Genomic DNA, 24186 nt, shown 5'->3' on the forward strand with positions numbered 1-24186 from the left:
CTATAATTAAAAACTGAAGATATGTCATGCTTATAAAACGGGAGATGCTCAAGGATATCTTTGAGGAACCACATATTTTACGTTTGAGGAACCACATTTATTCTCATCCTTCTATTGCATTGATAACTTTTAAGCCATAACAAAATATGTCCCCTAACCCAAATCATCTCCAATTTAGATAAGAGAATGTTGATATCTCAGGTGTCGAAAGATTTACGAAACTCGATGGAAGGTGCTATTACAGAAAAAAATGATCCAAATTTTCAATTACAAGGTTTGCGAAATTTCCAAAGACGTCAAAGATGAAGAAAAAGAAAAAAGGAGAAAATGGTATGAACAAAAAATACACGTGTTAAAAGAATAGCATACAACGAGTAACCCTAGTAAGTGGCGCCGTTGATTAGATGATTCGATATACCGTTGCTCACCCCGATATATTCCATAGGTTTAAGTACCTATAAGCGCTGTCTGCATTCTGGAGAATGCCACACGTGTTCACATCAAGTGGGGACCACGCCCACTCTTCAAGGAAAAGAGGAGTTTCTCTCTTGCAATGGGTCAGTGGACCACTCACTGAAGATCCATGCCGAAGGCTGTGCGGTTTTCACGGTGTTTCGGTTTCGGGTTTTCTTGGAACCGACCTGCCGGTTCATGTTAAATTAAAAAAAACAAAGTCGCTCCGGGGAATAAGAACAGCACCTCCTGTGTATCAAGCCCTCTCGCGAGGCACATAGGCAGGGCTTTTGGCCTCAAGCCCTTCCCACCACACGATAGTTTCACATTCTAGCGACTACCCGCGATGCATCCGCTGAGGAGACCGCTAGCCCATGGGCTTTATATCATCCAATCCATTTTTCGATTTACAGTGGAGCCTCGTTTATTCGGACCTCAATGTTCCAGCTCTCCTGATTAGTGTTGGCCTCTTCTGTCAGTACGCGGAGAGAGGAGGCAGTCATCACACGATTGAGGATAGGACACTGCACCATTCTTCTCACTCCATGGAAGAGAAAATCCCGGCTCATCGTCACGAATGTGGCTCTGTAATCAGTGTGAGACATTTCCTGACAGGGTGCGAAAGATCCACAGAGAAAAAAAATCATTCGCCTTGACCGGGATTCGAACCTGGATCCCCCGATTTCCGGTCGAGTGTTTTAGCCAGTTAAGCTACCGAGGCGCGGACATTTGCGGACACTACCGGACAGGGTGTGAATTGTATCGGGTATGGCGTAATAGGGTGGGCCTTGTAGAAGGATTAAAGGACATGCTGCGTAATGACCATGAGTGTCTCAGACGGGTCATTTTTACCGATATTTTTGAAAATAACTGGTCTTCTGAACAAAATCTAAGTATACAATTCGCGTTGCAAATTTTTTTTCTCTTTTAATATCCAAATTGAGAAAATCAGCAATATCGAATTTTATCGAATGTATGAGGTGATGCCAAAAAAATTAACATAAGATACGGTGCGGTGGAAAATGACCTCAGATGTCAACGCACCCTAAAAATCAAAACTACTGCAACTACTCCTGCTCGCCGGTTTTTCCGTATCAAGGTCTAGGTCAATATCTCACGAAAAGTACCGTATAAGATTACACCTGACACTACACCGGCTGAACTTTTGGTAATCAAGCGATCGTGCAGCGGTAAAATAGAGGGAGATATACGATTTCTTTGTAAACAAAACCTAATTAAATTTTTTCTTTGCGTATATTTACTTTGCAGTGAAACGAGTTGTGCTTATGGTCGACCATGGAAACTACCAGGCTTGTAGCCAGACTTTTGCTTCTAGGGTATTGGGGTTGTATACGGGTTGCCTTCACGGTAGTTTTATTGTCAATAACTATGCATCGGAAAATCGTATGTTGCATTGAATAGGCTATAAATTTATAATCGTATGCATCTATAAACATATAATTATCAGTGATTGACTTGTATATCTTTGCTACAACAATATTGTGTACCCCACAAACTATTATCTGCACTCATCTCCAAAATTATAAAAATTGGACTGGTACCCCTTGGCTCCTAGGGTCCTCAATAAATCTCTTAAATAAGTTTTAGGATGAAGCGTGTGGAGACGAAGTCAAAGATATTTTGACTGTCCCAAGTTTGGACGATGGATGCAAAACCAGGAAAGTAGATTCGAGAAAGACGAGGTTCCAAAATTCATTCTTATCGAGAATGATAGTAGACTACGACAGAATTCACCCAGATGTAAACATGTGCTAAGCATTTCTAGTACACTCTTAAGTTAGTGATACATTTAGCTCTGGGCGTTAATGTTGTCTCAGGTAAAGGTACGAATGGTATATGCTTTACGAGGCCTAACGTCTCCCATGTTGTTGCACGTATTATTGTTTTAGCACTAATATGTAGCCGAGTGAATTTTGTGGAAAAATACGCATCCTATATCTGGCACGCTGTATATCATGTAGATGAACAATGGGGGTGAAATATGTGGGAAGGTTGAGTGAAGGAACGTAGGAATGATATTTCAGGCATGATAACTAATGTAGGGCCGAAGTGTAGCGGTGGAATACTGGACCCTCTCGATCTTCCTCGTTAATTGGATTGACGCCTTTGAATCCATTCTCCGTCGATACGCTACTCAATTAGCTACTTTCTCGTTGAGGATTATCTTTATCGTAAGTAATGATATAAGCTCCCAAAGAAAGGTTTTATCATCATCAATTAGCGAACCTTAGATTAGTTTGACCCATTTCTCCATTCATTTCTCCCGTCAGCATATCTTTAAATGATTTCACAATTCTTCTGTTTTACAACCATCGTCACCTGCTCCATGTTTATCATACAAGGCCTTCCTCTGCAGTTTTTGTCCTTCAACGATAATTTTCATAGAACCATCGTGCATCATGATTCGGCCTATTAACTTGCACCTTAACAGCAGACTATTGTGTGGTTTTATGCGGAAAAGAAGAAAGATATTTCCCAATCTCTTCATAACCTTTCTCTTCATAACCTTTCTATTAGTATTGTGAGCATCTCTCGACCTCCATCCATCGTCTACGAATTCCAAGCGGCCATGAATATTTATTCTTTTCCGTCCGCCCCATTTCCCCTGGGCGCGGTGGAGTGGCGTACCAATGGTCGCTAGGCGAGCGATTTCGGAGCAAGCCCCACTGGCGTCTTATTACTAGAAAGCTACTCTCTCAAGCTCAAGGTGCAGTGGCATGACTTCGACATGACACTAGTGTTGAGACGTCATGTAGGTCGGATGATATAAACGAAACGAGACAGACTTAATGGAAGGGTTTTTGGATGACGTGATGATGCCGAGGGCGGATTATTATTTATTCACTCTTGAAGTTCGTTGTTCGTTGCACTTGTTTCGCGACTGTCACGTGACTCATTGTCGATTATCAGCCATATAAATAAAATTAACAGTTAAAGAAAGGGCATCCAATGGCCATAAAATTTGGCGCCAATTTGGGTTTGGTATGACGAGTGGTGCCAAATCTTACGCCCACTGGAGATCCTTTCTTTAATTTTTAAATTATCGAGGCCGTAGAGCTCATTTCGCGATGTAAAAATAAATAAAATTCCAACTTTAAAAGGTCATACATTTAAAATGAAATTTGTATGTTACAGGCAACGGTTTAAAAGTACAGAAATCCAATAGGTATATCCAAGCAAATTATTGTTTTTAATGCGTTTATAATGTAGTGTCAGTGTTTCTCACTACTGTCGGTGGAGTCTCCCGACAGCGCTAATACAGAGGATTGAAGTAGTACAGAGCTGATAAGGAGGAGCTTAGAAGTGTGCCAGGAATGATGCTGCCTTGCAACCTCAACTGTTTCTGTTATTCTCATTTTATTATCGAGGGACTTATTAGCGGCACTATACCGCCGTACTTATCACTGTTCAATAGTAAGATGCGATCACAATGGAACCGTTGCAACTACGAGTATAAAGGCCATCTGTCGGAAGTTAATCTGTGAATCTACATAATCAACGAATAATCATAAGTTAACGTAATCATTCATCTCTCGAGTGCATGGACGAATATTGTTTCTGTTTACAGTGCATTCCTCCTAAGCTGTTTAGTGCGTTTCATTACTTTGAGACTTACAGAGTAATAATGCCGATCAAGAAATCGAATCAATGGGCGACAATGGCGCTGTCACAGTGAAATAGGCCGCCGTGTATTTGATTTGTATACAGCAGTCTTCTCTCGCACTCTAGTTGTTTATATCAGCAGCAATTTCGGATGATTCTTCCAAAACGTATTAGCCGCTTTGTTAGCCAAAATATGGGGGTGGGGGAATAAATACACTCTCGTTGTCTTACATATTTTGATTGCGTATTATCGTTCAGGCTGCCCGCAGCTGGTAGGCACAACTTCGCACGCATTTTCGGTTAATTTGAAAACGATCGAGCAGATTTTATATGCCATGTGGTTTCTTTTTAGGATAAAGTGAAGTTCATTATTACTTTTTCCGGCCGTTTGTCTATTGATGGATTTTTTCTAGACGCAGCAGCTGCGCCAACCGCTGTCAATCAGCAATGTCAGTAACTGCTAGTTTCGTTGGTTGCTTCATGCGTTGATCGCGTCATTTTTTGGGACACGTTCGTTGCAGCAAACGTAAGCACATTCGTAATGTAACGTAGGTATAGCGTATAGCTGGTGGCGAGGTATTTTCTGGCGTCGTCTGCTTCGAATCGGATCCCGCGCATGCTGAGGGGTGCTTTCTAGACATCTATTTGAAATAGAGAAACTTGATGCATGTGTGTTATTTGTGACATCTATGGAGGAAGAAAAAATAAAGAAGCTCATATTCGTCAAGCGTATTGTGGGAAGATTTTCGGACGAAAAAGTCAAAGGGAGGTACTATGTTGCACTCGTCCGGTCTCACCTTGAGCGATCATACGGGATCTGCTGCAGAAAGAATGAATTCGTTGACTCAATCAAATACTACGGAAATCCGCGTGATTCGTCAAAAACGGCTATGGGCGTAAAGACAGCGTTACACAGATGTGAAGCCAATTTGGCTGGGAGTCGCTAGAGCCTCGAAGGCTGCGCAGTAGGCTTAGATTGCTTGAACAATTGATAATTGATTTATTTTAAGAGCGACACGGAGAACATAAAATTAGAGCCCCACTATATTTCCAGTTCCGACAGAAGAGGTAATTTAAGAGAGATATTTTGCCGAACAGATAGATATGGGATTTAGTTTTTCACCGAACAATGAAGGATTTGAATAAATGCTAAGCATATTCTCTTTACAGAATTTTCTTTTTATTTGTAAACGGTCCTTACACCCGCTACATGCCTATTGAGGCAGCGTGCAGGGTAGTATGAAGATGTAGATGAAACTATGCTTTCGACATCGTTTGTTAGGTATATGTTTTGGTTGCTCGTATGCCTGATTGGGTGTGTTGTTGTTATCATTATTATGTGGGCGGTTTTTGAACGCTCAAGGAAAGTCCTCCTTCCACTTAGTTCACTTTTATGACTTTATTTCAATCTATTAACATTTCTATCTGGGCGTTACCGACGCGTAGGATGGACCAGCCAAAGGGGCTGGTTACCGCAACCTTGGGTCCTTAGTACCCCCGCGCATGAGGAGTTCCCTTCTGTCTAATGTCATTCCGCCCCCCTTTCTATTACATCGTCGATAACGAGTAATCCATTTTGTAAAATGATCATTTTCCTTCCCAAAGCCCTCGTTTTAATGAAAAACTTTTTTTTTGCCTGCGCCGTAAAACGCGTGCTCACTCTATAGCCTTTTTCTTAGTTTTCTTCTTAAGGGTTTTATGAAGTTTTCGTCTTCTCTTTCTCCCTTATCGAACGCCGTGAGGTGAGTTCAGTGAGAAAAACAACGTATTTTTTCACGGCGAATTTTGGTTGAAAAAATTTGGCATTTCTTGTGGAACATTTTCTAACATCCCCGCTTCGTCTCGTACAGTTGCATTTACTTCCGATAAGTGATCGTGCTATACTGAGCTGTTTAAATGACGTCTGTAGCGGAGATGCGTTCCAATCAACGGGCAATGATTGAGTTTCTTTGGGCGGAAAACCAGGGTATATCAGATGTTCATAGGCACTTGTAGCATGTCTACAGTGATCTGGCAAAGGGCAAAAGCTCTGTGAGTCCTTGGGCAACGCGTGTTTCATCATTGCCGCTACGAAGTTGTTGATGCAGTGCGACGTTGACTCCGACATCGACCAGTGGAATGGTACAATGAAGGAATACAGGCCCTGCTTTCAAGGTGGCGTCAAGCCGCAGCATTTAATGGAGATTGCGTTGAAAAATAGTGTCGTGTAACTGAAAGAATGGGGAATAGCATGGTGTATTTGAATGATGAATAGCATGGTGTATTTGAATGATGAATAAAACAACCCTTGTTTCAGAAATAAATGTGTGGCATTACTTGTTGAACGCCCCTCGTAGGTATACATGGCGTGTTTAACAAAGCTTATTGGATTGGGTGTGCACGTGATTTGCAAGTGAGTTAGGAAATTCTGTTTTAGAGGCAGAGGTTTCGTCCTGAAACTATCCCCATTCCCGAACACCAACACAGTGTTTACTTTTTGCAAGGTGCGAACGAAAAGTGGGAGACATTATACGGCCAATTGAGTTTTCTTTGCATATTGCTGGCTCACATATTTAAATTACCGCCTCAAGTCGTGCAAACACAGGGTGTGGGAAAGGAAGGGTATGTCGCTTCACTGCCATCTTGATTGTCCTCTTTTCCCTCTCTAATACTCATTCATGGTAGGTCTCCGAGACACATATGCGAACGCATGACCTGATTCCTTGAACTTGAAGCTCGCCGTTCCTCACGCGAATGTTTCTGGCTCAGTTTTCGTGTCAACGGCCGGACCTCGTTCGCGAAAAAAATAAGTTGACTTCGACGAATTTATAGTCAGAGAGGGAGATAAAAGAGACTGATAAGGGAATTCCCTCAAGTCTCACCACCAAATCTCGTTCAAATGTTGATAGGTGATAGAAAATGGATACCATTGAGGTGTAGTTTTTGTTTCAGCCGCCAATGCTCAGTACTTATCGAGATATTAGCGACGGAAAACGGCTAAAATGCGACCCACGGCACAAAAATACGGTGTAGGTGCTCTACGTCGTAGCAATGGAGAATAAGGGTCTATCTATGATTGCGCTGCGGGTTGCAGACGTTTAGGCGTTTCTGGTATTTATCGTCGCTTACATCTCGAAAAGTATTGTTTCATGAGTATGAATGTACTTTTAAATTTAATGTACTGGAAGTGTAGCGTAAGAGGAGAACAAAAGGAGGGGAGAATGCTGAATTATGAATTTTTGAATTTTCGTGTAAATTCTATTCGCAATCGTTTCCCTCCTAGCTGGAGACTTGTCGAAATAATCCTCAAATAACGATGCACGACCGCTATGACTGTAAGTAACAAGCTTGCCAAGTGTTACGATTCGATATGTATCGTTTATTTGCATACGGCACTAAACTCTAAATAGTGGAACTCGCCCGCGCTTATGTTGAGAGGCTCTGCCCATCTCAGATCACCCGTAAAAGGCTTGCGGCCCGGTCGCTATGAGTGTTTTTACTATTTTACTTGAACCCTGTGACGCAACACCATATCTCCCTCGTTGTTGAGATAATAATTAGCGAAATAGTGAATTTCAAGATTTGGCCAGAATTGAAAGTGCTCCAATGGTAATAAAAATTGGTTTCTCAACATATCAAATGGTCTAGATTCGAAAAATGACAGTTTTGAAAAATCGATTTTTGGCCCCAAAAAGTAGTGGCAGTGGGAAACACTTTATTATATATAAAATTAAATCTTTCGACATTTTTTCCTATGGTTTTTGACGGTTATAGAGGGGGTCGATTCAATGACTTGTTGTCATATCTTGTGTCGTTCAACGCAAATGCCCCAAAAACTAGAGAAATGGATTGATTGCATTGATTTCATCGAAAGAAAACAGTAATTTTAGTGTCACTACAATTTTTCACAGGGTTCCAGACGATCCCAGAAGGGGTCGATTGTATGCCTTTTTGTCGATTTCGTCTCCTGCACCCCAAAATTAGAATAAATGAGTGGTTGGAGGTGGGTTTTATAGTATATAGATGATGATACCCCCTCCCCAGGAAAATCCAAGAAATTGCGCATCCGGCTATCAAGGGAAGGACCCCCAGACTTGCGCTCCGTTTATTTGCATGGGAAATCGCGCCATCTAAATTTTTTTTCTCATCTCATAATTTTCGGATAAAATAACGATTTGGAAGATAAATTGCTTGGATCTTGCACGGCAGTTTTTCCACCTCTAAATGCGCTATTTTTTCAACCGAATTTTCGCATTTTCCCATTTAAAATACCTGGCAGCCATATTTGGAGGATCGGAACGGCTTCAGCCTTCCTTCAAGACATAGAGTGTATATTACTATTTAACATTCATAGTATACATCATGCAACTATATAGCATTCATCGTATATTCATGTTTTATTCTTAATATAGTATACAACAAATTTGCTTCAGGTATACGCAGAGCATTTTTGTGTATGGGGAAACGCGTCTCGAAGTTATCAAGGTTTCCGGAAGTGGACGTTGTGCGCCATTTTTACTTTTTACCAGTCCATAGTGATAGGTATTATCTCAAGGTACACTTGAGGGGACAATGAGAATGTTGTTGTAACAAAGGTATGTGTCGTGCTATAATAAATTCAGTGGAAATACTGCATGTTCCACGTAACTAACATAATTTACTTTTACGTTTATTTAGAATGGGTATATTGCTATAGCAACGAAACGTCTCATGCCCTTAAAAATTCAGGTGAAATGTGAATTTCATACTGAACTGTGTCATTTAACTGTAAACTTCCACTCTATCATGCCACATATCATACAAAATACTATATCAATAAAGTCAAGTTTTTCCGGTGAGATATCGAGGAACAGTATATTAAAGGATACAAAAGATATCGTACTGCCCACTTAATTGTATTTCACAACTCTGCTACACGTATTTCGATTGGCTTGCAATCACATGAGATGATGAGTTGCAAGCCAATCGAAACACGTGAAGTAGAGTTGTGAAATAAAGTTAAGTGGGAGGAACGATATCTTTGTTTAACATTCAAGATGTCTCAAGGTGGCCTACCATGGATTCAAATAAATATTTTCTGGTATCTAGAGGCTGGGAAACACTTGCAGCTTTAGGCGAAAGGTTCGTTTAGGAAAGGCTCGTTTACGATTTTACCTCATGAAGAGAGGTGGGCCAAACTATCTGCGTGAAATCTTCACTAACACATGTAGGCCACAGACCTATTTTTTCCATGATAATCGAGTAATTATAATATGAAAATTGAAAGTTAACCACGGTAAATTCTTTGAATTTATTTTTTTGGGGGAAAAACAAAATCTTGTAAACATTGTGGCTATGTGAATGGTCAAATGCGAGTTTTGAAACCATTTAAAATGGTTGAATTGTCTAGTGGCGTTAAGGAAGCACGCGACTAGCGTAGGTGATGGGTACTTGTTTGACGTCACTGTCAGCCTTTTATTTGTAAGTTGCGAGGTAACCATAATTACTACTAGCCTGAAAAATAAATATTCACAAGATGAACATGTAGTTGTCAAAAACAGAGGCCAATATCGAAACCCCAATGTCTTTATTGTTATAGGAAATGAAAACTGATAACTAAATACTTATGCAATTTTTGTAAATCCTGATACATTTCCGTCTTCGTGAAAGTTCATTTCAACCGAAGTATACACCGTGGAGACAAAAGCTATCTTCAGCTGGAAATCAACACCTTTGTTAGTTATACTTTTATAAAGGCAATATAAATATAATTTTACTAAATATATTTATTTTGTTCTTGACCTCCTGATTTAATTTTTATGATTACGAATTCTTGAGGTTTAGGGCCTTTCATAGATGAACATATGTTTCGGAAATATATTTTCATTTTCAAGGCTTATAATATAAAAAGATGAGAGGTACAATAAATAGGTGCAATTGCTGGTCAAGCATTAAAAATTAATTTTGCGGTGCAAAAATATCAAATAAAATATTTAATTAATAGATTTAAACTAAACAAAACTAATTGAAGTCTTTATGTGACATACCTTTTATGTAATAGTTTCTTTTGTTAAATGTTTGTGATAAAATTATATTTATATTTACATAAATTTTGGTTATAATTACGCTAAATTTTGCTTGAACCATCTACGTCAATTCTTTTATTACATTTATTTTTGTATTTTGATTGTATAAACCATTTCTTTAAATAACCTTTTCGATTAATTACACTCTGTATCCAAAATTTTGGTGTTACAAAAATTGAATGTGTGATTTTTATTTATGGCATAGTTAGCAAGTGCACCGAATAAGTGCTTGTTTACAATTTTTTCACTGTCGAGTCTGTTTGAAAAATGAACAGACCTTTATTTTCCATTTTTTAGATCTTTACCCACTTGAATAGCTATTCACGGTGAAATATCGACGGAGTTCAATATGTCGTAGGTAATTTGTGACGTCACAAACTCCATAGGAGCGCGTCCCCGCGTCTCAGCCACACTTCAGCTTCGTGCATTGGCCTCACGTGACCACGCGTGATTGGTTGTATGTTGTTTATACTCTTGCTGGCGATTCGTTTCTTCAATGAGTGATTCTCTGGGAACGAACTAATTAAACGTAACTCGAATGACGTCACCAGCTCATGAAAAAAGGGTGGACACTACCGAGTTTTTTTTACTTTAAAATTACGGGAGAATAGCTGAATTTTAGTTTTCATGTTAAATTTCCTTTCCCTTACACCCTAACGAATTATTGTAATTGGTATGATTGGACGGCACCATTATTATTCTGTAAATTTGATGAAATGAGACGATCCTTGACTCTCAGGTGGGCTCGAGATTGCAATTGATGCCTGTTTACCTTGGATTTAGTCTTGAATACTCCAAATACCCTTTGGATACCTTTATGCTCCGAACTCCTCGGTAGCTTTGTGAATTCGAAGAGACTTTGACGTCGGTTTGATGATTTAAATAGGAGAAGACGCATTCACTTGTTTATTTCTGATGTTATGATATATTATTTTGTAAATAATTGTAACTGCTACTTTCACAGCATGAAAATAGCGGTTCAAAAATTGTATACGAGAGACGTGAAAAAATGTAAACAATAGTCATGGTCGTCAAGAGGCAATTTAAATCAGAGGCGAAAGTAAACGGAACCTAATTATGAACAACGGTGATTATGAAAATAGTGGTTCAAAAATGTATGCGAAAGACGTTAAAAAATGTAAACAATAGTCATGGTCGTCAAGAGACAATGTAAATCATAGGCGAAGGTAAACGGAACGTAATTATGAACAACGGTGATTATGAACATAATTTTAGTGTAAAAAATGCTGCATGCAACGCCTTCATCAGCCCTTTTAATCTGAAAATAACTCCACCATAAGGAAAGGAATGCAATTTATATTTGTGGTGAAATTGTCACGTAGCGTGGGAGTGAATTTGAGGCATGTTAATCGGAAAGTTGAAATGGTGAAAACACTCACCCAATTGGTGAAGGCTGTTGCCGCTGTCCGCGAGGGAGGAAGCTGTTTTCCTCCTTCCCTCTCTTTCCCCGCGTGTTGGGTTGGGTAGTTCTGCCTCTCCGCCTCCCATTCGATCGCCCTTTTATACTCCTGCTCCTTCCCTCTCTTCCGTATGTGAATGCGGGGAAGGGGAACACCCTCAGAATCGGAATAATCCCCTCCCCTCCCCCGCTTGCCCCGCCCTCCCTGCGTCTGGAAGCTACTTCGGCTGAGCTCGTTCAACATTTTTTTTATTGTGTTATAGTCCGAATAATGAAGAGATCTGCATTTTTCCGTTCCTCGATCCATCGCCTACTTCTCGAGCTATCCGCGACGAAAAGTCGACGGTGGTCACAGATTACTTGACGACGTCACCAACTTATGCCGGGCGGATTACCGCTTCTCAGCTACCCCTCGCGTTAACTCGCGGACCTTTCGTGGTTTGTGGTAGTAGTCAATCTTGCGAGTGAGTTCTTTCCTTAAAGAAAGCTTCTTCCTGAACGCGTGAATGAACCGCAACTCTTATGACGTCAGTGACTCGTAAAAAGTGGGCGGCAACTTACGAGTTATAGGATTTCAAACTAGAGAGAAAATAGCTAAATGAGCAAGATATTTTCTCGTCGCTTCGTCGTTATCTTTTCCTTCCGTCTACCGAATTGGTTTTACGAATTGAGAGTTTGGGTATTAGAGGCCCTGATATTTTGGGTTCTCGTCCGCATTGTTACCCCAGTAATGTCGACATATTTGTGAAGCGAAATTTTGACTGTCTTCTTTTAAATATTCGTAATTTTCTGAAAATATCTTTTAAAAAAACTCAGTTTTTCCTTGAAATCGACAATAGCAGATTTCCAGTTAAATGGTAAATATTTTTGTGGCTATAATCAGTTACTGGTGAGTGAGTTTCAAGTATAACAATTTCTTTCTATTTGAAAACCTCTATTGGCATCATACTTCACCCTCAATAAACATTTGCTATGTTACCACAGGATGGTTTGTTTCCGTTACAAGGAATGAAATTTACTCGAGTACTGTGAATTCGTCGCGATTGGACATAATTCAATTGGAAGGGGGATTGGTTTTTTCGTCGGTTTTTTGCACAAATTGAAATTGTTTTGCGTTATATTTTTACATTTTGGTGATGTTTTCGCGCTTTGAAATCATTCGTGTTTTCACTGCTACCTAGTTAGACTTGAGGTTTGGTAAGGGTGGGTGAGGATAGAGGTCTTATTGACTGAAGAAAGAGTTTGTGGATATCAGATTTTCACGCATTGGAGCAAGTTTCTTTCCCTGATTCATTTCGCCCTTCAATAATTTTAAAAGGATGTCCGTCGGGATTCGAACCCAGGACCCTTTGGTCAGGCACCTAGTGCCCTTACTCACTGGGCTCTTATTAGCCCACCGTGGGTGTATTTGATATGAAAATTGGACAGCCGAAGAGCTAATCTACGGAAATAAGCAGCTACTTACAGAATAATAGCATGGAGGTAAGAAAAATTCATTACACTGTACATTTTAAGTAAGTATATTTCTACATGTGAGCGAGGCATGGACGGAGGCACCGTCACAGAAGTCGAAAGTGGTAGCAAATGTGGTGCTAAAGGGGAATGATGAGGATAAAGTGGATCGACCGTGTAATTAACGAGGAAGTGTTTGGAACAGTGAAGTCTCTCATGATGAAAAAAGACGAGACAACTTAATCGGCCGCATCATGAGGCACGATGGCCTTATGAAGACAATCGTAGAAGGACAAGTGGATAGGAAGAAAAGCGAAGGAAGACGGCGAGTGAGTTATGTAGGTCAAAGTATTAAGGATGCAAAAGAGTATGTATACATGAATAAGAAGTTGCTGGAGGAAAATTGAGCGAAGAGCTGCATCGAACCTATCTTCGGATTACCGAACAGAAATTCAATTATTAGATAAGGAAGATACTTCGTGGAGATCGCTTCATTGCGAATCACAGTTGGATATTTTAACCTTCCGTGTGCCGGCGGGTCTTAAAACCACCTCCATTCCTTCGATGATCGATGGGACTGATTTATCGGGGCTTGGCTGCCGTGGCCCATTGAGGCCACCAATGGCCCTGGGGCCAGCACAGGGGGCGGGGTACCACCGCAGACGACTCAAACGGCGAACATGTATGCGGGCCTTCTCTGGCTCTCAACATATCTTGTTGCTCACTAAATACATCTTCCCGAATGACTTAATCTAGTTCACAAGGAGCCTCTTGTATACTCTAATTGGTTGGGTATGCAGATATTAAGCGAAATAGGCTGAGGGCAGCTAGGGACTCGGAGGCTGCGCGCTTGGCTTAGATAGCTTGAGCAATTGAGAATGGATATCTTTAAGAACTGCACGGATAACATCATTTCAGAACCCCACTATAATTCCAGGTCCGACAGAAACGATAAATTAAAAGAGATATTTTGCCTAACGGATAGGTATGGGAATTCGTTTTCCCCCCTAGTAGTGAAGGTCTTAATTAAATGCTAGTCGTAATTCCGTTTGAGCACTTGCTTTTTAGATGAGAACGACTTGTGTCCTAACAATAAGTGCACTGACCCGAGCGGTATCGCATGTTGAAAAACATACTTTTCGAGAAAAACATATATATTGAGTAATGATATGCACGCTTTAATTCGTTTTATAGGCGGGGCGATTAATTACATTATGCAACCCTGACAAGCACTCATTTCACACAATTAATTTTTCTTTTTGTATTTCTTCACGGAGTAAATCCCTAAAGCGACGGTGCTTCATGCGCAACAGTCTTAGATATACAAGGCATCAGGCTAATAGCCCGGTCAAATAGGGTAGTTTCCTTCATCAAAGAAAACGAAAGGCATTGATTGCGATTCGTTACCCACCATTACTGTATTCATAATATACAAATTATTTCGATTTAGAAATACCGGTTTAGACGAATGGCAATGGTCCATTTTTATCCTCATTTGAAAACGGCCAGATTGGCGCCCATGCGAGGCCACTCCACGTGACGTCACAGGGACCTAGTTTCTATACGAGAAGATAGGAGTTATACATCGTCTGAGGTTACCAATGCATGCATGAGGCGCAGAGCTCAGGGAAACATGTCTTAATAATCACCTATTAAAACTGGCTAAGGTCGGAAAGTTTTCTTCGTTTGATAAGGTATTAATAAACCTTTTTTAAGCCAAGCGCTACCATCCAGCAAGGTACTCAGCTATCCGCTAGCATCCTGCGACGTGTCAGCGCTAAGCCTCGCCTCAAGGTCACCTCACCGGGCGGGAGGGGGAACCAGAAATACGACGTACGGAGATATTTCCCGGCATTCATACTTAAGCGTCGCGTTTTCGCGCGCTTGAACATTTTCACTTTTCATTTGATCGCGAAAAATAGATGTTGTCATTTAAAAATCTAAAAGCGTGAAATACGTACTCCAGGAGTAATAATCTTTCGATTAAAGCGATAAAAAAATAATAGGAAACCACCCTATTAGCCCAAAAAATAGGGGTACCCTTGCAAAAATTGCCAACAAGCTGAAAATTCTCATGAACCTCAAGGATACCACTCTTATGAAATCCTGAAAAGTCCCCATCGATCCCGTGTGTGCAAAAAATTTTATTTAAGGTCAAAGGTCACAAAAATGAGTTTTTTGCATTTTTTGGCCTAACGGTTAGTTTTATGATAAAAATTGCTCAGATCAAAATTGTAGATCAGAAAATTATCTACAAAATTGTCATTTCTATTTTTTCTCTAAGATTTATCGTTTCTGAGAAAAAACCTTTTAAATAATAATGAATAATGTTCCAATAATGTTCGGAGAACGCAACAATATAGTCAAACATATTACGGAGAGTACAGCTCCAGCCTACATTCGAAAGGCTTTTTCTCAGAAACGGTAAATCTTGGAGAAAAATAGAAATAACAATATTGTAGATAATTTTCTAATCTACAATTTTGATCTGAGAAATTTTTATCATAAAACTAACCGTTTGGCCAAAAAATGCAAAAAACTCATTTTTGTGACCTTTGTCCTTGAATAAAATTTTTTGCACACACGGGATCGTTGGGGACTTTTCAGGATTTCATTAGAGTGGTATCCTTGAGGTTCATGCAAATTTTCAGCTTGTTGGCAATTTATGCAAGGGTCAATGTCTATTTTGACCGGGCTATAATAAGATTTTTGTAAATATCATATCTTCTCTTGTTGGATTTTTCTTCCGTAGAATTACTTTTCTCTTCAAAGTGACATTGGTGTTAGTGCGTCTGATTTTGATGAGAGGAAATCAGAAGAATTCTCCCAGGTACTCGAACTCCTTCTTTATCTTCAATTTGTCTTCATTTTCAGTCAGGAGATCGCCGTTCTTACTCTTAATGATATGGCGCATCTTGCGCTCTGCCCCTTGAAGTGGTTCCTTACTATCGGCTGGCAGCTTTTACTTATCCACGTGAGAAGTTGTCATAAGAATGACATCTCTTCTCTTGTTGTAGTTTACTTGGAGTTTCCCATCTCTTAAAAGTGATATTGGTGTTGAGTGCGTCTGCTTTTGATGAGACGAAATCACAAAAAAAACAAATGCGGAGCGTGTTCCCGGCCTTAGAGTTAAATTTCAAGCTCCCAAAAACAACATCGCCGTACCAAATATGAACCTTCAAAAAACAGGATATCACTGGTATTACTCCTTCGACTTAGATCAGAGGTGTAGCAGAACATTTTTATTGATGATACATACGAGAGTAACTCCATAAGTAATGCACACAAATTCCTGGATACCGCAACTCTTATTCTAGGCAATTTAAATGTTTGCAGTGTATTAACCCATTCTTTGGGAACACCATGTCGATTTTCAACATAATCTTCCTCCTTTTCAATAGCCTTACGCCACCTTGGAACTAAGGGTGTATTCCTGTTCGGTAAAACTCTGACCCAACAAGTTTTAGCCACTGTTTCGCGGCTGTCACTAGGTCATCATTGTTGTCAAATCTTGTTCCACAAAGATCGTCCTTGAGCGGACGAAAGAGATGGTAATCATGGGGTGCCAGTTCAGGACTGTAAGGTGGGTGTTGTAGTACCATCTATCCAAGTTTCCAAATCTCATCTGAGGTTTGACGACTGACATGAGGCCTTGCGTTGTCGTGCTACAACAACACATCCTCCTTTTGCCTATGCGGTCGAACACTTCTCAGTCGCTTCTTTAATGTTTTCACATCAGCGGTGGAATTGATGGTTTCAACGCGCTCCATTACGTCCACGAGGAGGACTCCTTCCGAATCCCAAAACACGGAACCCATAGTTGTTCCTAATGAGGGTTCACTCCTGAATTTCTGTTTCCTTGACGAGTCCTTATGATGCCATATCATTGATTGACGCTTAGTTTCTGGTTCAAAATGGTACTGCCAGGTTTCATCTCCTGTCACAATTCTTGCAAGGAAGTCATCACTACCATATTCGTACTGAGCCAAGAGTTCGCTGCACACAGTTTTTCGGGAGCTTTTGTGGATATCCGTAAACATTCTCGGAACCCATCAGGAACAAACTTTTTTCATTCCCAAAGTTTTCAGTGTACAATAGTTTCAATTCAATAGTTCCTGCACACACTTCCTCCCCCAATTCCCAATATCGATGAAATTTGTCTCACAGTAACACATATACGTCGTCCCTAATGAAGGTGTTAAGGCGCTGAACAATGAGAGGTGTTTTTGCAATATAGGGTCTACCGCTACATTGACGATCGTCAATATTTGCGTGCCCGTTCTCACCAGATACTCGTTGTGCCCACTGCCTTACAGTACTGCGATCGATAGCATCATATCCACGCACCCTCTTTAACCTCTTCTGATTGTTTCCGACCGTCTCATTCTCACAGCAAAGGCACTCAATTACAGCCCGTTGATTTTGACGGACATCAAGTGCAGCTGCCATCTTGAAGAACTGCTACTTCCACACCATGGGCAATAACGCGTTCAACTAAATTCAAGTGGAAGGGGGAAGAATGCTTCTTTGAACTCTAACAATTAGAAGTGCCTAGAATGACAATTGCGCTGTCGGGAAATTTGTATGCATTGGTTTTGGAGTGTTCCTCGTATAATACGTCTCTTTGCCCTTTTGTCAAATACGAGATGAATACGTAGATGAAGTCATATTCGAAGGGCCTTCAAATTAGTGTCAAAAACAATTAAAAGAAGCATTGAATGAGTGTCTGGAAATAAAATCTCCGAATGTGACCTGGTATCACTGAAAAATTCACGAAAAAGTTACGATGAACTAAATGTTCCCAACATTATTTAAGCAAAATCTAAAGGAAACTATAAATCAGAAAAGTTTTCACGCGGAACCGATAGCCTATCTGCACCTTCAAATGTGAGATCGCGATGTACTTGAGGTACGCTTAAGAACTTGGAGACGGAACTTTTTCACCGGACAAAATGGATTAGGTGAAATAAATGGAAGAAGAGAAATATTATTGGAATTCCGCACGAAATACAATTTAGTGGTTGTTACCAATTCATTTAAAGGTCATAACCGAATGCGGTAACCATACGACAAAGATGACGGAAGTATTAGTTGGTCTGCGGTGGAAGGGAAGTGGTGATGACCAGTCTGAAACCAGGAAACCATATATTTAGGAGGTGAAGAAGTTCTATTCTTAGATAGCAAAGTGATCAACGATGGACGGAGCAAGGAAGACATATTAACCCATTAATGCCCAGAAGATTTTTTTCAATACATTTTACTTTTGTCGCTTACAACATGATTAGATACCATATCTAATGCTAGGAAAAATGTTTTAAAATGTAAAAAATGTAAACAAATTTCTAGCATTTGCATAGTACTTAATCCTATATGTATTTTAAGTTACATCTTGGCACTTGAGGGGTCAAAAATGTACGCCATCATTGAATTGAATGCAAGTTTTTGCTTAATTATTTATCACTAGTCTTCATCAGTAGTTTTTAATAGTAAAATATGAATTTTTATGAATGAAATAATATAATGTTGAGAAAGTATTATTATGTATTCAATACGCAGGAACATTTTGAAATTTTATAAAATAATCTAAATCACAATTTTACTATATTGCAGCTTTCTTCTGTCGTATTTGGTAAATAAATTGGATAAAAAACAAATTAGAGATTATTAATGAAGTTTTAAAGTATGACGTATCTAGAGATGTCTGGACTTTTAATGGGTTAAGTTCAATAAATAATCCAAGCAAACGGATTCCTCAAAAAAAGGTCTTTTCTTACATGCGAAAATATAAGAGTTGAAGTTAGAACACAAGTTATTAGGACTTACCTCTGGAGCATGCTTGTCTATGGTAGTTAGGCGTGGCCTTTGATAGCAACGGAGAAATCGAGGATGAAAGCTTTCTAAATGTGGTGTAATGGAGCAATGAGGGAGATCAAACGGAAAAATCGTGATCGTGAGTAATGCGGAAGTTCTAAGAAGACTAGGAGAGAAATCTTTCGAAAACCTTGCGTATGCACGGGATAATTTAATCGGCCGCATCAAAAGACGCGATGGAATAATGAAATTATTGTTGAAGGACAGGTGGAAGAGAAGAACGGCAGAATTAGGCCACGGATGATATGCATTTAGCAGGTGATGAGCGGAAGAATTGTTTAGTTGTTAAATGATCAGCCTGGTGTATAATTGAGTGGAATTATAACTCCAAACCAATAAGGCCTGTTTACAAGGTACATTATCCCATACGAGTAAATGTCTAAATGTATGAACGCATGAATGAACACGAAAATGCACCAACTCTTGCGATTTCATGTACTGAAAATAGAACCTGTTCTACTTTGGTTCATGCATTCGCACGTTCCTTTGCATGAAAATCGTGCATACAAATAGGCATTAAGTCGTAAGTGTCAATGTATCGTGTAAACAGACCTTAGGGATCGAAAAAACTAATTACCCAAGGCAGTACTCTTCACTGGATGAAAAAAAGGGAACTGGAAGGGGAAGGATAAAGCGGTTTGAGAAGTTAGAAAGGATGCCAATAGAATGAAATGTAGTAATTTAAACTGGAAACACAATTATGCAAACAAACGTGCAAGCTCACTCACTCAGCCAGCAGATTTACCAAGGGAACGAATTTCGGGTCCCAATCACACTATGACTCACATGGAAAGAAATTTATTTGTTCTGGGTACAAATACGCATTTGCTGCCTCGTAGAGACAAATCTATCACTAAGCATTGCAAATAACTTTTGTTCTCCAATAGAACTAGTCTGTTACGGTAACAAATGTTGTTAATCTTGAATTAGTAACTCATACAAGTGCAAAATACTTGCAGGTTTTCGAAGCTTTGCTTAAGCAAGTGACCCTTTCATTCTAATAAAATTGGCAAAATATAAATAAAATTAAGAAATACACATTCACGCTCACGTCCCTCGCGGATTTACTCTAAGGAAAAAAATTCGCGTGGGAAACACGCACGCGCCATTCATACCAATTATTTATTAAACCAATCTTAAGATTGATGACTGTTGATGATGATGATGATACTGCCATTTGAGTCTCTATCTCTAACATCCCCCTAGCCACCCACTTATTATGCGTGTCCGCACCCGAGTGTGTCATGGCCGTCTTTGAAATTACTCATCTTGGCATCTTGGGAAGATCCTCCAGAATTGCTTTCAAGTTGAATGCATGGTAGATCGCGCAAATTTGACCTAATTGTGTAACTGTAAATGACTATGCAATGAAACCCGGGTCGTGCCTATAAATTTGAGGGGATGAAGAAGTTCTAATTTTATGCAGTGCGATATTTTTTTACGATGAACGAAGCAAGCTGAATCCTCAACTTAATTTTTTTTCCATTTTTCAGTGTAAAATACGTGATGTTTGAAGCCCTGGATTGATTTCAGTCTGGTTTCAACTGATCGCGTGCCCGCGAATAGCAACTAGCTGTATATTTTTACGAGATCGGGGATTATACTTTTAACAGCCGCTTCCACAATGTTTGGCAGCGGGTCATTTCTTTAGCCAACATGCACGACGCGACGTAACTCATAGCGTAAGAAGCCATTGCAGCGTAAACTTTTCAAGGCCGTATCCAGAACCATTTTTTGGGGGTTCGATTTGAAAGGAATTTTGTATTTGGGGAGGGGAGGAGGGTCCACATATTTTTTAATAAATAACACCTTTATACTCCAAATTTCTTGAATGTAACTTAAGTGACAAAAATGGAGTCAAAATATAAGCCTTTTTTAAGATAAAAAAACTTAAGGTAGCATTAGTGGTTAACACACCAGTGTGGAAGCAACTATCCTTAAATCTATTGCAATGCTAGTCTCACCAAAAATTATTTTTTTATGCATTATTAATAGCTCTACATCATTAAGTATTACACGTGGTAAATATCATATCATGTGAAGAAATGTAAATACGAGCATACAAGATTTTTTGTTACATTTTCGTTTCAATAACTAAGCACTGCTTGAAATAAGTAACTTTGTGCGCTGTGACACGCACGGGTGCAAATTTATATGACCCAGGTATATATAAATTTGTACCTATTGGTTGCTTTCATCCTTAGTGTTTATTAAAGTATCTTCTATAAGAGGATGTCTGTTTGTCTGTCCATACGACTGCACGCACTGCTACCAAAGTTGGTGTATCTCATTCTCCCGAACCCCGTAGTGTTACCTTCGGTTGCGTCGGACGCGTTTTTTGTGTCATTACTATTTGTTGCGTCACGTCAGACAACATCTGCGGGTGGATATCCTGCCGGGTAGGCACGCCCCTTGACATTCTGAAAGAGGAAATATTGAAATCCTATATATTTATGAAATGCAAGTTTCCCACTTCTATAGGTACTATCTTATGTTTTTCCACATACATAAGTTGGAATATTTACGATTTAAACTAATTTTCACTACCAAAACCATTGACGGGCCAATTAATTAGAATTGGGCACTCTAATTATAAAAACGGACTGTGAAGCTAGGGTCGTGCGAAATTTATTAATTATTTAGTTTCCGTATACTCTACAAACTAATTTCCATGTCAGACCCTAAGACTTTTAGTAATATTGCGAATAAAGAATTGGTGCCATGTCTACAATAAGGCCCGCTTTCATATCAAAATGCAAAATAAACTGGGAAATATGCGCAGGAAATTATGCCGATGGTTATGAATAGAATGGCCGAGAAGGTAATTCATGTGAAGCTGTTTACTTATGCGCGCCGATTACAAACTTCTGCCTTTCCTTCAAAGCCCGGAAAAAGACTACACAGCCTAAAAAAGGTAAATTTATATTTATCGTTGGAAAATGGCTCGTGCATGCCCTGAGAAATTGATTACAAATTGATTTTGATTGGGAAACATCAAGCCATTGGAAGATCGCACGATTCATGAAAGTAAAGTAGTCTGTATTGCATTATGCTGTAGGCATATCAAAAGAAAACACCATTTTTCATATTTGCCAGGTATTTTATGAATACTTGACTTTTACTGCCAACTATGTGAAAGATAAACAAATAGATTGAAATTGAAAACCTTTTCATCATCAGACTAGAGTTCACGTTCCTATAATTCATACATCGTACATCATAAAATACACTCGTATCACGAATTGAACGTAGAAAAATGCCCTGTATTTTGGAACGCTTAAAAAAAACTATTGCCCTGTATTTTGAAACGCTTAAAAAAAAACTATTGCCGCACACTCTGTGTGATTCTATCAGGTGGAATCAGTCGATGGTGGATAATGGTAGCTCTACATATTTTAAACTTATTTGTTGAAACTATCACGCAACAGCAATTAGGCTGCATATATTGGTAGAATACATGGGTTCTAGCTGATCTCAATTCTAGAGATTAGCGAGATACAAATGTTAAACTTCATTACATTTAATACGACTCTTTTCAACATAAAATCTCCCAGACAAATGACAAAATAAAACTTAAAATCAAGAATGTTATGAGGTAAAAATTGAAATTTATTACCGTCATTTGGTACCCTAGCCATTTACAATATAACATGTAAAATTCAGCGTTATACATGAACATAAGACTTCAAAATTAAACAAATAACTTACAAAAAAGAAAATTTATCAGCATATAAGCAATCTGATATGTATCACTAAAAAGTAGTATTTACCCTAAATAAAACTAATTGAGTCTTCAGATGACAATGGACAGCTTAATTTAAAAAAAACCTTTTGTTACAGAAGCATGTTTGGAAGAAGTTTTCCATTGAGGATATGAAATAGGTCTCACAGGACAGTCAGTCGTCTTTGGTTCAATGTTTTTCATCGTTGACGGTTGATCTGCAAGGAAAAGAACAATCCTCGGGAAGAATTTTAGAATTTCTGCATATGGGGTCGACTACAAGAATGCTAATACCATTCAAGTGAACAACCTAAAATTTATATGAGGTGGTATACTCCTCCAAAATAATTAGAATTCTCTATCCTGAGTCATGCTCAAAATGCAGGATTATCATGAAAGGATTGTTTGGTTTCAGTAATTCCTTGGATGATGGTAGGAATAGGGTGTCAGAGAATTTTCATAGGCTTCCCGATCCCTAATGGAGTGCCTTGAGAAGGGCACTTCACGTGCAGCACTACGTCCGTCGGATGGGACGTTAAGCCGTGGACCCCTTGGCGCCTTTCGTTGGGAGAAGGCTTATGTCGACGCCCGGTTTCTCTTTTATCGAGCCACTAAGGGGGCACACATTGAATTTTTTAAAATTTTGTTCAACAAAAATGATTGAGACGACAAATTAAAAAAATAAAAAATAAACTATATTTTATTCTGCATTCATTCGGACCATGCTCCAAACCGCACCATTCTTTTATGATGACCCTGTACAAATATACTTGATATTGCATTATCACCAATCCAAAGGACTCTGGTCTGAGTGGGTGTAGATACACGTGCTCCCATAGCACCGTTATGTTCCAAGTGTGTTATCCCGCTGCGGCGGCGTCGTATCGTTGGCGAAGGCGCGTGGCGAGCTGGAATCGCGCGGAACGTGTGGAGATTGCGTGCGCTGAATGCGCAATGAGCGCCCTCCTGGGGACTCGGCGGTGCAGCTGCCGTGGGCGCGAAGCTGAGCCATAACACCTTCCTGCCGGTGCCGCCCATCGCCACCAGGGCGCAGTCATCGCGCGCCCGCCGTCATTTCGGAGAGAGACACTGGCACTGGAGGTGGTGGCACTGGTGGTGAATTAAAAGGGGCGGGGTGTGCGGATATCCCCGCGTAATTTTTGGAATAATTGAAAATATGGTCGTCTCTAAGGTGATTCTCCAATGATTATTTTGTTTCTCAAGATTATAGAAAAATGACTGAAAGTCATAGATGAATATCTAACTGCTACTTGTGTACGATCGTAAGACCTCAGACGCATTATCGCTGAAAGTTATTGCATACCATCAAGGCACAGCGGTAAGTAATGATCTCAGTGGCGCAGACAGGGGGGGGGGAGGGTTTGGGGGATAAATCCCCCCCCCATATAGCTCACGGAAATTTTTAAGTTAAATATATTTTATTTAATTGTATTAATATTATTATGATATGATATATTATGATAATATTAATATGATTAGTGAGAGGATTAATAAAATATCCCTCAGAAGGCCGTGAAACACCATTTTGAACCATTTATTTTAATTTTTTTTGGCGGAGGGCCTCCGCACCTCTCAATTAC

The 24186-nt window shown here is 39.6% G+C and overlaps 1 protein-coding gene across 1 annotated transcript in view; it reads right to left on the minus strand.

Annotated features, from left to right (window-relative positions):
* LOC124163835 (chitooligosaccharidolytic beta-N-acetylglucosaminidase-like) overlaps positions 1–11598 on the minus strand; it is a 47527-nt gene extending 35929 nt beyond the window's left edge. Inside the window, exon 1 of the mRNA XM_046540938.1 lies at positions 11522–11598. The gene's annotated coding sequence lies outside the window, so the exon portion shown is untranslated. The remainder of the gene's footprint in view (positions 1–11521) is intronic.
* Positions 11599–24186: the final 12588 nt, after the last annotated feature.

The sequence above is a fragment of the Ischnura elegans genome, chromosome 8 (genome assembly GCF_921293095.1).
Source record: "Ischnura elegans chromosome 8, ioIscEleg1.1, whole genome shotgun sequence".
Taxonomy (NCBI): Eukaryota; Metazoa; Arthropoda; class Insecta; order Odonata; family Coenagrionidae; genus Ischnura; species Ischnura elegans.